Source organism: Triticum aestivum, chromosome 1B, assembly GCF_018294505.1.
Source record: "Triticum aestivum cultivar Chinese Spring chromosome 1B, IWGSC CS RefSeq v2.1, whole genome shotgun sequence".
Classification (NCBI taxonomy): Eukaryota; Viridiplantae; Streptophyta; class Magnoliopsida; order Poales; family Poaceae; genus Triticum; species Triticum aestivum.
Genome location: NC_057795.1, coordinates 661682635 through 661695389, shown reverse-complemented (window position 1 = coordinate 661695389; position 12755 = coordinate 661682635).

Genomic DNA, 12755 nt, shown 5'->3' with positions numbered 1-12755 from the left:
AGTGGATGTGAAAGGAACTCAACAAGGATAAGCTTTACAATATAAAGTACCGGTTCATCTTCAAGAAGATAAACCGGCCCTTGGGGGCTACACAGTTGAAGTTTTTCATATTAAAGTACCGGTTCATCTTCAAAAGATAAACCGGCCCTTGGGGGCTACACTGGAGTAGACATGAAGCAAATGAATAGTTTTTATGAAATGGTTCAAGCAAGAATTACCTCATAGCGCTCCTTCATCAAGTTGACTAAACCGGCCTCATAGTCACGACTTGTGTACAGACGGTTTAGAAATCCAGAGTGGAGTTCCTGAGCATTGAGGTTAGCACAGCTGGCTAAATCAGTCTTCCACTTGCCTTTGCCCATAGCAGCTGCTTCTTCCTTGGCAGTATGCTTCACTAAGGCAACCGGATTACCAGGAATTGTATGGCCAGTACCAGTAATGACAACATCATCATCACCACCTTTGGTTGAGCTTGGCGGAATATCAGTATTCCTGGCTGGACTTGGCGAATGATCTACATCCTTGGCTGGATTTGGCGGATCAGCAGGCTGGTTCATAACATTACTCTCATCCGGTTCAACAAAAGTATCTTGAACCGGAGGTACTGGATCTTCCTGAACAACATCGGCAACCAGGTCATGAGGTTCAGGGGTCTTCTCCAGTTCAGGAGTCTGATTATCATTAGTTGGAACAATGAATTTGGCTTTCTTGCTAAGCCTGCCTTTGGCACTAAAAAGAGTAAAATACAGGCGTTAGTAGAGTAGGATCAGCATATAAAAGTAAGTCTGTTACTCTTACCCATGAACGGTCTTGAGTGGAGGCATCTGTGTGGTTGATGAATCGCCAGAGGAGGAACTGGAAGTTCCCTGATAATTCGAATCAGACGAATTAAGAGGATATCGAAAGCAACCCGCCTTGGGATAAGATGTATTGGAAGTACAAGAGACCTCTAGTCGGCGTTTTCGAACCGGAGTATCTGGTAAACCGAAAGAAGTAACTTGTTGGCCACTATGCCGGGTTGTGCGATGGGCTTCATGTTGCTGTGTCTTCAAAGAAAAGTGCGGATCCAAATGAGCATAAGGATGTGAATGTTTTACTTTCCGGATTGCGCGATGGAGTTTTTGTACCGGCACATGATCTGAATCGGAGGAAAGGGAAATTACCTCTACATTGTCAGCACGGCTGGCCTCCACATCATCATGATAATAGTCATTGTCAATAAGGTGCATGAAAAGTGAACCAAGTGAATCAAGTTCTACCTCTGCGTCTGAGTCATCAACATCTTCGGCCAGATCAGGGGACTCGGCGGTTCTCTTCTTGGCAGACTTCTTGGTAACCTTGGACTTAGCCCGAGGCGCTCTCACTGGTTTGTCTTGAGCTTTGGTTGGTTTGTCTTGCGTTTTCCTCTTCCAAAACGGATCATTGCTCTGCATAGGTAAGGAGAAAGGCTGTCAGAAAGTGTCAAAAAGGGGCGGGTTAAAACAAACAAAAAATGCAATTCTTACAGCCCGCAGTTTGTGGAGAGCATAGAATGGACGCAGCCCGGTTTTGCTGCATTCAGCTACCGGTTCATCCAACATCTTCTTGACAGATTCAGTAATCTCGTCATCAGTCAATTGAATATCAATATAACCTTCAGGGTCTTTCACATCTCCTGTGTACTCGCACATTAAACCGGAACGACGGCTTAAAGGCAAGATACTCCATGAAACCCAGCAGCGGACAAGATCGACACCGGTTAAACTATTGGCCATAAAAGCCCGGATCTTAGAGTATTGCGTGGCATAATTCATTTGCTCTTTAGCAGTCAGCCGTTGAGGCAGTGGGTGTTCATTGTTGAGCCGGTTAGCATGATAACCCGGAAGAGAATTTTCATCTTCAGGAGCAGTATTTCAGCAGTAGAACCAAGTTTGGTTCCAATCCTTGGGGTGGCTGTGATGTTTGGCATGAGGAAAATTGACTTCTTTCCTCTTATGAATTGATACCCCGCCAAGTTCAGTATTGGGGCCATCAGTGAACACATTACGGCGGTTCAAGTGAAAGAAATCTCTGAACAACTCAACAGTTGGTTCCTCTTGCAGGTAAACTTCACAAAATACTTGAAAGTTGCAAAGGTTGGACACAGAGTTCGGTCCAATGTCTTGGGGATGGAGTTGAAAGCTGGTGATACGTCTCCAACGTATCTACTTTTCCAAACACTTTTGCCCTTGTTTTGGACTCTAACTTGCATGATTTGAATGAAACTAACCCGGACTGACGCTGTTTTCAGCAGAATTGCCATGATGTTGTTTCATGTGTAGAAAACAAAAGTTCTCGAAATATCCTGAAAATCCTCGGAGACACTTTTTGGAAAATATAAAAAATACTGGAGAGAGAATCAAGACCAGGGGCCCACATCATGTCCACGAGGGTGAGGGGCGCGCCCTCCCCCCTGGGCGCGCCCCCTGTCTCGTGGGCCCCCTGAGGATCCACCGACCTCAACTCCAACTCCATATATTTCGTCTCACGGAGAAAAAAATCAGAGAGAAAGTTTCATCGCGTTTTACGATACGGAGCCGCCGCCAAGCCCTAATCTCTCTCGGGAGGGCTGATCTGGAGTCCGTTCGGGGCTCCGAAGATGGGGATTCATCGCCGTCGTCATCATCAACCATCCTCCATCACCAATTTCATGATGCTCACCGCCGTGCGTGAGTAATTCCATCATAGGCTTGCTGGACAGTGATGGGTTGGATGAGATTTACCATGTAATCAAGTTAGTTTTGTTAGGGTTTGATCCCTAGTATCCACTATGTTCTGAGATTGATGTTGCTATGACTTTGCTATGCTTAATGCTTGTCACTAGGGCCCGAGTGCCATGATTTCAGATATGAACCTATTATGTTTTCATCAATATATGTGTGTTCTTGATCCTATCTTGCAAGTCTACAGTCACCTATTATGTGTTATGATCCGACAACCCTGAAGTGACAATAATCGGGATACTTCTCGGTGATGACCGTAGTTTGAGGAGTTCATGTATTCACCATGTGTTAATGCTTTGGTCCGGTTCTCTATTAAAAGGAGGCCTTAATATCCCTTAGTTTCCCCTAGGACCCCGCTGCCACGGGAGGGTAGGACAAAAGATGTCATGCAAGTTCTTTTCCATAAGCACGTATGACTATATTCGGAATACATGCCTACATTACATTGATGAATTGGAGCTAGTTCTGTGTCACCCTAGGTTATAGCTATTACATGAGGAATCGCATCCGACATAATTATCCATCACTAATCCATTGCCTACGAGCTTTTCACATCTGTGTTTCGCTTATTTACTTTTCCGTTGCTACTGTTACAATCACTACAAAACCCCAAAACATTACTTTTGCTACCGTTACCTTTACTATCATATTACTTTGCTACTAAATACTTTGCTGCAGATACTAAGTTATCCAGGTGTGGTTGAATTGACAATTCAACTGCTAATACTCAAGAATATTCTTTGGCTCCCCTTGTGTCGAATCAATAAATTTGGGTTGAATACTCTACCCTCGAAAGCTGTTACGATCCCTTACACTTGTGGGTCATCAAGACTAATTTCTGGCACCCTTGCCGGGGAGCATAGCTCTATTCTGTGAGTCACTTGGGATTTATATCTGTTGATCACTATGAAGAACTTGAAAGACGCTAAAACTAAGATCTATCCCTCAACTATGAGGGGAGGTAAGGAACTGCCATCTAGCTCTGCACTAGATTCTCCTTCTGTTATGAGTAAGTTTGCGACACCTAAACCTGCTATTGCTATGAATTCTGATATGTCGCATGTTATCGATGATGCCACTTTTACTTTGCATGATACTTATGATGAAACTACTTCTATGCATGATACTACTTTGACATTAGGTGAATTTCTTGATGAACAACTTGCTAGGGCTAGAGAGAACGAAATTATTGAAGATGCTATTATTGATGATAGTGATGATGAAGGTTCTCCGAATGATTATGAATTGCCCGTTGTTCCTGAGGGTTATGTTATGAATGAAGAAGTTGCTAGAGCTATCTTTGCTTGCAATGATAGATATGATCATAAGAAATTATTAGCTAAATGGAAGCAGCAGTCTCTTAATGCTAGAATGAAACCTGACCCTCCTTTTGCTACTTCACCTATCTGTGTTACTAATAAGGATTATGAATTCTCTGTTGATCCTGAAATTATTACTTTGGTAGAATCGGATCCTTTTTATGGCCTTGAATCTGAAACTGTTGTGGCACATCTTACCAAGTTGAATGATATAGCTACCCTGTTTACTCATGATGATAAATCTCGATACTTTTATATCCTGAAGATATTTCCGTTCTCATTAAAGGGTGATGCTAAGACTTGGTATAATTCTCTTGCTCCTGGTTGTGTGCGTAGTCCCCAGGATATTATTTATTACTTCTCTGCTGAATATTTCCCTGCCCATAAGAAACAAGCTGCCTTGCGGGATATATATAATTTTGTGCAAATCAAAGAAGAGAGTCTCCCACAAGCTTGGGGGAGGCTTCCCGATTATTAAATGCTTTGCCTGATCATCCTCTCAAGAAAAATGAAATACTTGATATCTTTTATAATGGACTAACTGATGCTTCCAAGGACTACTTGGATAGTTGTGTTGGTTGTGTTTTCAGGGAAAGAACAGTCGACGAAGCTGAATTGCTATTGAATAATATGTTGACTAACGAAAATAATTGGACTCTTCCTGAGCCAATCCCTGAGGCAATTCCCGAACAAATTGAGCCAACTCCTGAGCCTATTCCTAAACCCACTCCGAAGAAGAGAGGTGTTTTATTCCTCAGTCCTGAAGATATGCAAGAGGCAAAGAAATCAATGAAAGAAAAAGGTATTAAAGCTGAAGATGTTAAGAATTTACCACCTATTGAAGAAATACATGGTCTTGATATACCGCCTGTTGAAGAACCACATTGTCTTGATAACCCGACACATCACTACTAGGAAAAGGGCTATAGATGGGATGGACACTAATGGCGCACTATACATGTGGTGCGCCATTACTAAATACTAATGGCGCACCATGTGTTGGTGCGCCATTAGTGTGTAAATACTAATGGCGCACCACATCCCACGGTGCGCCATTAGTAAATTTTTTTAATTTTTTCAAAAGTACTAATGGCGCACCGTGGCAGTGGTGCGCCATTACTAGTTGAAACTAGTAATGACGCACCACTCCCACGGTGCGCCATTCATATTTTGGCCCAAACATTCCCCCGAATGCACCCCCCCCCCCCCCCCCCCCCGTGGACCGCCTTTTCAGTTTCAAAAAAATAATAAAAGAAAATGATAGAAATGTCAAAAAAATAAAAGAAAATAAGATTCCCATGTGATATGTGGTCTAGTTGTTAGCAAAATTTACAAACATGAATTTTTGACTTTTTTGCAAAATCTCTCGAGAATTTGTAAAAATGGGCATAACTTTTGCATACGAACTCGGATGAAAAAGTTTTTTATATGAAAAATCATCTACTCGAAAAGTTACATCCGAATTTAACCGGGGGAACCCCGTTAAACATTTTCAAAATCCTCAAAACCCTAACAGAAAAAAGATACGGGGCTTTTAAGATCTGGAGAGGCAAAAAAAATTCAAACTTACTAATGGCGCACCTGCCCATGGTGCGCCATTAGTATCTTCCCGCCTTCAAAATTCAAAATAAATCAAAAAAAAGTTACTAATGGCGCACCTGCCCATGGTGCGCCATTAGTATCTTCCCGCCTTCAAAATTCAAAAAAATTCAAAAAAATAAAAAAAACATATTAATGGCGCACCTGCCCATGGTGCGCCATTACTATGCCGTATATATGGTTGGGCGTGTCCTCTCCTCCTTAACTCTTCATTCTTCTCCTCCACTCCACCTCTCCTCCACTCCACCTCTCCTCCACTCCACCTCTCCTCCACTCCTCCACTCCATCTTCCATTCTCTCCTCCACCATACTACCCTCCTCCTCTCCGGCGACCTCCTCCTCCTCCTCTCCGGCGACCTCCTCCTCCCTCCTCTCCTCTCCTCCCCTCCCATCCCCTCACGGTTTCTCCTACCTCCTCTCCGGTGAGCTCCTCCTCCCTCCTCTCCGATGAGCTCCTCCTCCCTCATCTCCGGTGAGCTCCTCCTCCCTCCTCTCCGGTGAGCTCCTCCTCCCTCCAATCCGGTGAGCTCCTCCTCCCTCCTCTCCGGTGAGCTCCTCCTCCCTCCTCTCCGGTGAGCTCCTCCTACCTCCTCTCAGGTGAGCTCCTCCTCCCTCCTCTCCTCCCATCCCCTCATGGTTTCTCCTTCCTCCTCTCCGATGCTCCGGTGAACTCCTCTCCGGCAACCTCCTCCTCCTCTCCGGCGAACTCCTCTCCGGCAAAAGAACACGGCAAAAGAACGTACAAGATCCAAAAACGGGAACAAAAATTTGAAATAATATCGTGCAAAAAACAAGCAAAAAAAACAAGTAAAAAATGGGCAACAAAATCGTGATCCAGATCCAAATTCAAATTTCAAAAATAGTAATGGCGCATGGTGGGGGTTAGACGGTGCGCCACTACTATTTTCCCGCCTTCAAAATTCAAAAATACTAATGGCGCACCGTGGCCAATACTAATGGCGCACCAGTGGCCTATACTAATAGCGCACCGTGGCCTATACTAATGGCGCACTAGTGGTGCGCCATTAGTATACCAGATACTAATGGCGCACCACTGGTGCGCCATTAGTAAAAAAATACTAGTGGCGTGATACTAATGGCGCACCAGTAGTGCGCCATTAGTAGGCAAAACTGGTGCGCCATTAGTAGGCCTTTTCCTAGTAGTGCAGGTAGTAAAGGTAAATTATCTCTATAGATATGATAAAGTTGAAATCCCCTCTACTAAATTTCATAGCCCATGCTTAGATGAATTTGATGACTTTATGGCTAGGCAAGAAAGTTTTAATGCGTATGTTGGTAGAGAGTTAAAGAATAATGCTTCCAAGATAGGATGCGTGAGTGATAATATGGCTAGAGTTAAAGGTGAACTTAAACTCATTAGCAAATATGCGCCTATGGTTGCTACTCAAGATGAGCAAGTACTTAAAGCTAAAAATGATTTGCTAGATGAATTAAATAATAAAAATGACTTTGTTGTTAGAGTGGCTACTAGAACTGGTAGAATGACTCAGGAACCTTTGTATCCTTAAGGCCACCCTAAGAGAATCGAGCAAGATTCTCAGAATAATAATCTAGATGCTCCTAGTTCTTCCAAAAAGAAGAAAAAGAAAAACGATAGGACTTTGCATGCTTCTAGTGAACCTAATGTAGAAACACCTGAGAGTCCTAATAATACTTCTATCTCTTATGCTGATACACAATCTGGAGATGAACATGAACCTGATGATAATGCTAATAATGATGTTCATGTAAATGCTCAACCTAGTAATAACAATTATATAGAAATTGAACCTGTTGTTCATCTTGATAACCCACAATCAAGAAACCAATGTTATGATAAGAGAGATTTTGTTGCTAAGAAGCATGGTAGAGAAAGAGAACCATGGGTTCATAAGCCCATGCCCTTTCCTCCTAAACCATCCAAGACAAAGGATGGAGAGGACTTTGAGCGTTTTGCTGAAATGATTAGACCTATTGTTTTACGCATGCGCTTAGCTGATATGCTTAAATTAAACCCTTATGCTAAATATATGAAAGATATCATCACTAATAAGAGGAAAATACTTGAAGTTGAGATTTCCACCATGCTTGCCAACTATACTTTTAAGGGTGGAATACCTAAGAAACTTGGTGATCCCGGAGTACCCACTATACCTTGCTCTATTAAAAGAAATTATGTTAAAACTGCTTTATGTGATCTTGGAGCCGGTGTTAGTGTTATGCCTCTCTCTTTATATCGTAGACTTGAATTGAATAAGTTGACACCTACTGAAATATCTTTGCAAAAGGCTGATAAATCAACTGGCATACGTGTCGGTATTTGTGAGGATGTGCCTGTTGTAGTTGCAAATGTCACCATCTTAACGGACTTTGTTATTCTTAATATTCCTGAGGACGATAGTATGTCGATTATCCTTGGTAGAACCTTTTTGAACACTTCAGGGGCTGTTATTGATTGCAACAAAGGCAATGTCACTTTTCATGTTAATGGTAATGAGCATACGGTACACTTTCCAAGGAAACAATCTCAAGTTGATAGTATCAATTCTATTGGAAAAGTTCCAACTATCATTATTGGAGGTATTGAATTTCCTCTCCCTACTGTCAAGAAAAAGTATGATATTCTTATTATTGGAGATTTTCGTATCCCCGTTGAGGTAACTTAGTGTTATTCGAAATTTCTCCGGTTTCGTGTTATTCGGAATGAGTTTGTTAACAAGACTTGATCAACCTTGTTAGTGGATTCATTTTGATGATCGTGAGATGGATGAAACTAGAAGGCACAACCTTCTGTACTTTCTTTTTACTTTCTGTTATTTTAGAATAAATAAAGCAAAAATAGTATTATCTGTCTGTTTTCTGAATTATCCGTGCAATAAAAAATATCCCGAAAATAGAAGTGCTCCAAATGCCCTACAAATTTAGTATGATTTTTTATGGAACATTTGAGGATTTTAGGCACTGAAATCACTACATGAGGGGCAAGCACCAGGCCACGAGAGTGGAGGGCGCGCCCACCCCACCTGGGCGCGCCCCCTATCTCGTGGGCCCCTAGTGGCCCTCTCCAATTATGCCAGCACCCACACACTTCATCTTCTACCCAAAAATATCCCCATCCAGCTCAAGCACGAGTTCTAGCTCATTTTGCTGCGATTTTCGATCTCCTTGCTCAAAGCTCCATTCACAAAACTGCTTTGGGAGATTGTTGCTTGGTATGTGACTCCTCCATTGGTCCAATTAGTTTTTGTTCTAGTGCTTTATTCATTGCAAATTTTTGCTGCATAGGTGACCATGTTCTTGAGCTTGCATGTTAAATTTATGAGGTCTCAAGCATTTCTAGTGCATGATATAGGCTCTAGGGACTTGTAGGAGTAGTTGCTACCATTCTTGTTAAGTTTTATTCACTTTTATTTTGAAGTTACTAAAATTTCAGAAATTTTCAGAAAATGTTAAGGATACTTTTAAGGGGCTCTTCTAGCCAAGGCTCTCAGGAAAAACAAGCTAAAAGAAGGAAAAAGCCAAGTATAATCTTCCTCGCTTAGCGGAAGTACGGTCGTGTGAATGGCCATGTGATAATTTCTTGAAAGAAGATGGAATTCATGAAAATTTTTATTCTTTGATCAAGAATGCGGACCTCACCGATTTCCTCCACGACCGGATGGATCAGTATCTCTTACTTACCAATACTTTCGTGCAAAATTTTTATTACTATCCTAAGAAGTCACCGCCTTCAGTATCATTTCATATATATGATGAATTCAGAGAAATGACTTTACATGATTTTTGCGCGGTATGTATGATACCCTTTGAAGGAGAGCTAGAGGAACCCCATGGTGAAGATGTGGATGGCTTTTTTAACACTATAGCTGTAGAGGAGCCAAAGAAAGGTTCCGAGGCAAAAAATCTCTAACATACACTTTCCTGTTTTACGTTACTTTGCCATATTTGCTAGTAGATGCTTGATTGGTCGTGGAAATAGTGGAAACTTTAATGTTCCTGATATTATCATTCTTCAGCATGCCTTGTTTGGAGACAATAGTTTTAATATGGGTGCCGTCATTGCTAAATGGCTAAGCATGAATCGTACAAAAGACCCCATATTTGGAGGTATCTATGCTTCACGTCTTGCTAGACATTTTGAGATACCTATTAGGCACCATGAGAAAGAGGAGACAAAATTGCCTCCTTACATCTTAGATTACAAGAGCATGGTAGCACACGCGTTTATTATTGACAACAAAGAGAAGATGCTCTTATATAACCTTAGATTTAATAAGAAACACAATGAGACTATTATTTTGCCTGTGCCTCTGTTGTTTGATTTGATTGCAGATAATTCTCTTGTTACACCGGAGATAGTGTACGCTCATTAAGGCCAAGCATCCACTCCAGAACCTGAACCTGAGCCGGAACCTGCACTGGACCCTTATCGTGCATCCTCTTTCCAGTGGGATCCGGAGATGGCCAGCCAGTGGTATCCTGATTACACTTCCCAGTACACCCGGGAGAGTAGCAGCGGTCCTTGGCATTAGACCAACCTAGGCCAAAAGCCTAAGCTTGGGGGAGTACGTATTTCTCACCGACTTTACATTCATGTTCACACACTAGTCATCGGTGTTCATACTCTTTCATTGTATTATCCATGCTAGTTTAAATTCTTTTTCTAGTTTTTTTCTTGTGTGTTTGATAAACCTTAAGAAAAAACAAAAAAAATAGTTAGTTTAATTTCCATGCTTGTAGTAGAATTAAAATGAAAACCCAAAAAGATTTCCCGTTCTCCTTTTTACTTGTTGGGAGATTCCCGTGCAAATAGTTTTCTTTTCTTTTCTTTTCTTTGGGGGTCGAGAAGACCATATTGAAAATGTTTAGTGGCTCTCTTATGCATGATTTTTTATTTAACTTAGAGCCCATATTACTTTGTTTTCTCTCTTGAGTTGAATGCTTGCAGATTCCAGCTTAGTCCAATGCACGTACACTCTTATTATTATACACATCGTTTAGTCGTGCAAGTGAAAGGCAATAATGATGATATATGATGGACTGATTGTGATGAGAGAAGCTGGTATGAACTCGACCTCTCTTGTTTTTGTAAATATGATGAGTTCATCATTTCTGATTCAGTTTATTATGAAGTAAACAAATTTGCAATTACATTTGGAGATTATAGTTGCTTGTGCCATGTTTGATTAGCTATGAGTTATAATGTTTTACCTTGCGTGCCAACATGTTATTAGAATGATTATGATGTGGTATGACGAGATGGTATCCTCCTTTGAATGAATTGAGTGACTCGACTTGGCACATGTTCACGCATGTAGTTGAAACAAATCAACATAGCCTTCATGATATTTATGCTCATGGTGGATTATATCCTACTCATGTTTGTACTCAGTATGAATTAATTTTAATGCATGTTCATGACTGTTGTCGCTCTCTTAGTTGGTTGCTTCCCAGTCTTTGCCAGCCTTCACCTGTACTAAGCAGGAATGCTGCTTGTGCATCCAAACTCCTTAAAACCCAAAGTTATTCCATATGAGTCCACCATACCTTCCTATATGCGGTATCTACCTGCCATTCCAAGTAAATTTGTATGTGCCAAACTCTAAACCTTCAAATGAAATTCTGTTTTGTATGCTCGAGCAACTCATGTTTCCACTAGTGCTGTCTATATCTTCCATGCTAGGTGGGTTATTCTCAAGAGGAGTGCACTCCGCTCCTCATTCACGAGAAAGGGCTGGTAACCGAGATGCCCAGTCCCATGATCCAAAAAGATTAGAGCAAATCAATATAATTAAACAAAACTCCCCCGGGGCTGTTGTTAGTTGGAGGCACTCGTTGTTTCGAGCAAGCCATGGATTGATGCTTGTTGGTGGTTGGGGGAGTATACACTACTGGAATCAGCTACTTTGCCATCTGCCAGATCTTTGCGGTCCGCTAGCGGACGACAAAGAAGCTCTTTGCCATCAGCCACCGAAAAGCCGACGGCAAAGAAAGGGAAGACGACAAAGAAGCTCTTTGCCATGCGCCATCTCTTTGCTGTCCGCCAGCTGACGGCAAAGAATCTTTGCCGTCCGCAAGCTGACGGCAAAGAGGGAGGTGGCCCCCACCCACCTGCCTGATTAAAAAAACTTAACGCCCCACCTCTTTGCCGTCCGCTAGCGGACGGCAAAGAGCAAAAAAGTGGACGACAAAGGGGGGCGGACGACAAAGATTTAACTCATCTAACGGCGGCCGCGCCCGACCTTGCCCCTCTCTCTCTGTTTCTCTCCCTCTTCACACGCGCGCCGCCGCCCCCACCACTCTCCGCCGCCCCGTCGCCCCACCACTCTCCGCCGCCCCGTCGCCCCACCACCCCGCCGCCCCACCGGCCCCCGCCCCGGTGCCACCGCAGCCCCGTCGCCCCGCCGCCCTGTGGTCTCGGTGCCACCGTGCCTCGGCCCCTCGCGCCCCACCGCCCCGGCTCCGCCCCCCCCCCCCCCCGCGCCCAACCACCCGGCGCCCCACCGGCCCCCCGTCCCGTCGCCCCCACCGCCCTGCCGTCTTGGTGCCGCCGCGCCCCGGCCCCACGGTGCCCCGGCCCCCGCGCGCCCCACCGCCCCGGCCCCGGCCCCGTCGCCACCCGCCGCGCCCCACGGTGCCCCGGCCCCCGCGCCGACGCCCCAGGCCGCCCCGCCCCCCTCCCCCACCGGCCACCTCCTCCACCGGCCCTGCCCCAGGTGAGCTCTACCTCCTCTTTTTTTTCTGTTTTTTTCTTCTGTTTTTTAGTTTCAGGTTTATGTTTAGTTTAGATTTAGTTTTAGTTTTAGTTTTAGGTTTAGTTTTAGGTTTAGATTTAGTTTTTTCCTTTTCTTCTGTTTTTTAGTTTTAGGTTTATGTTTAGTTTAGATTTAGTTTTAGTTTTAGTTTTAGTTTTAGATTTAGGTTTAGTTTTAGGTTTAGGTTTAGGTTTAGGAAAGAAGAAGAAGAAAAAAAGAGGAGAGGAGGAGAAGAAGAAGAGGAAAAGGGAAAGGAGGAAGAAAAAGAAGAAGAACAAGGAAAAAAGGAAGAAAAGGAAGAAAAGGAAGAAGAAGAAAAGGAAAAAAGAGGGGAAAAAACC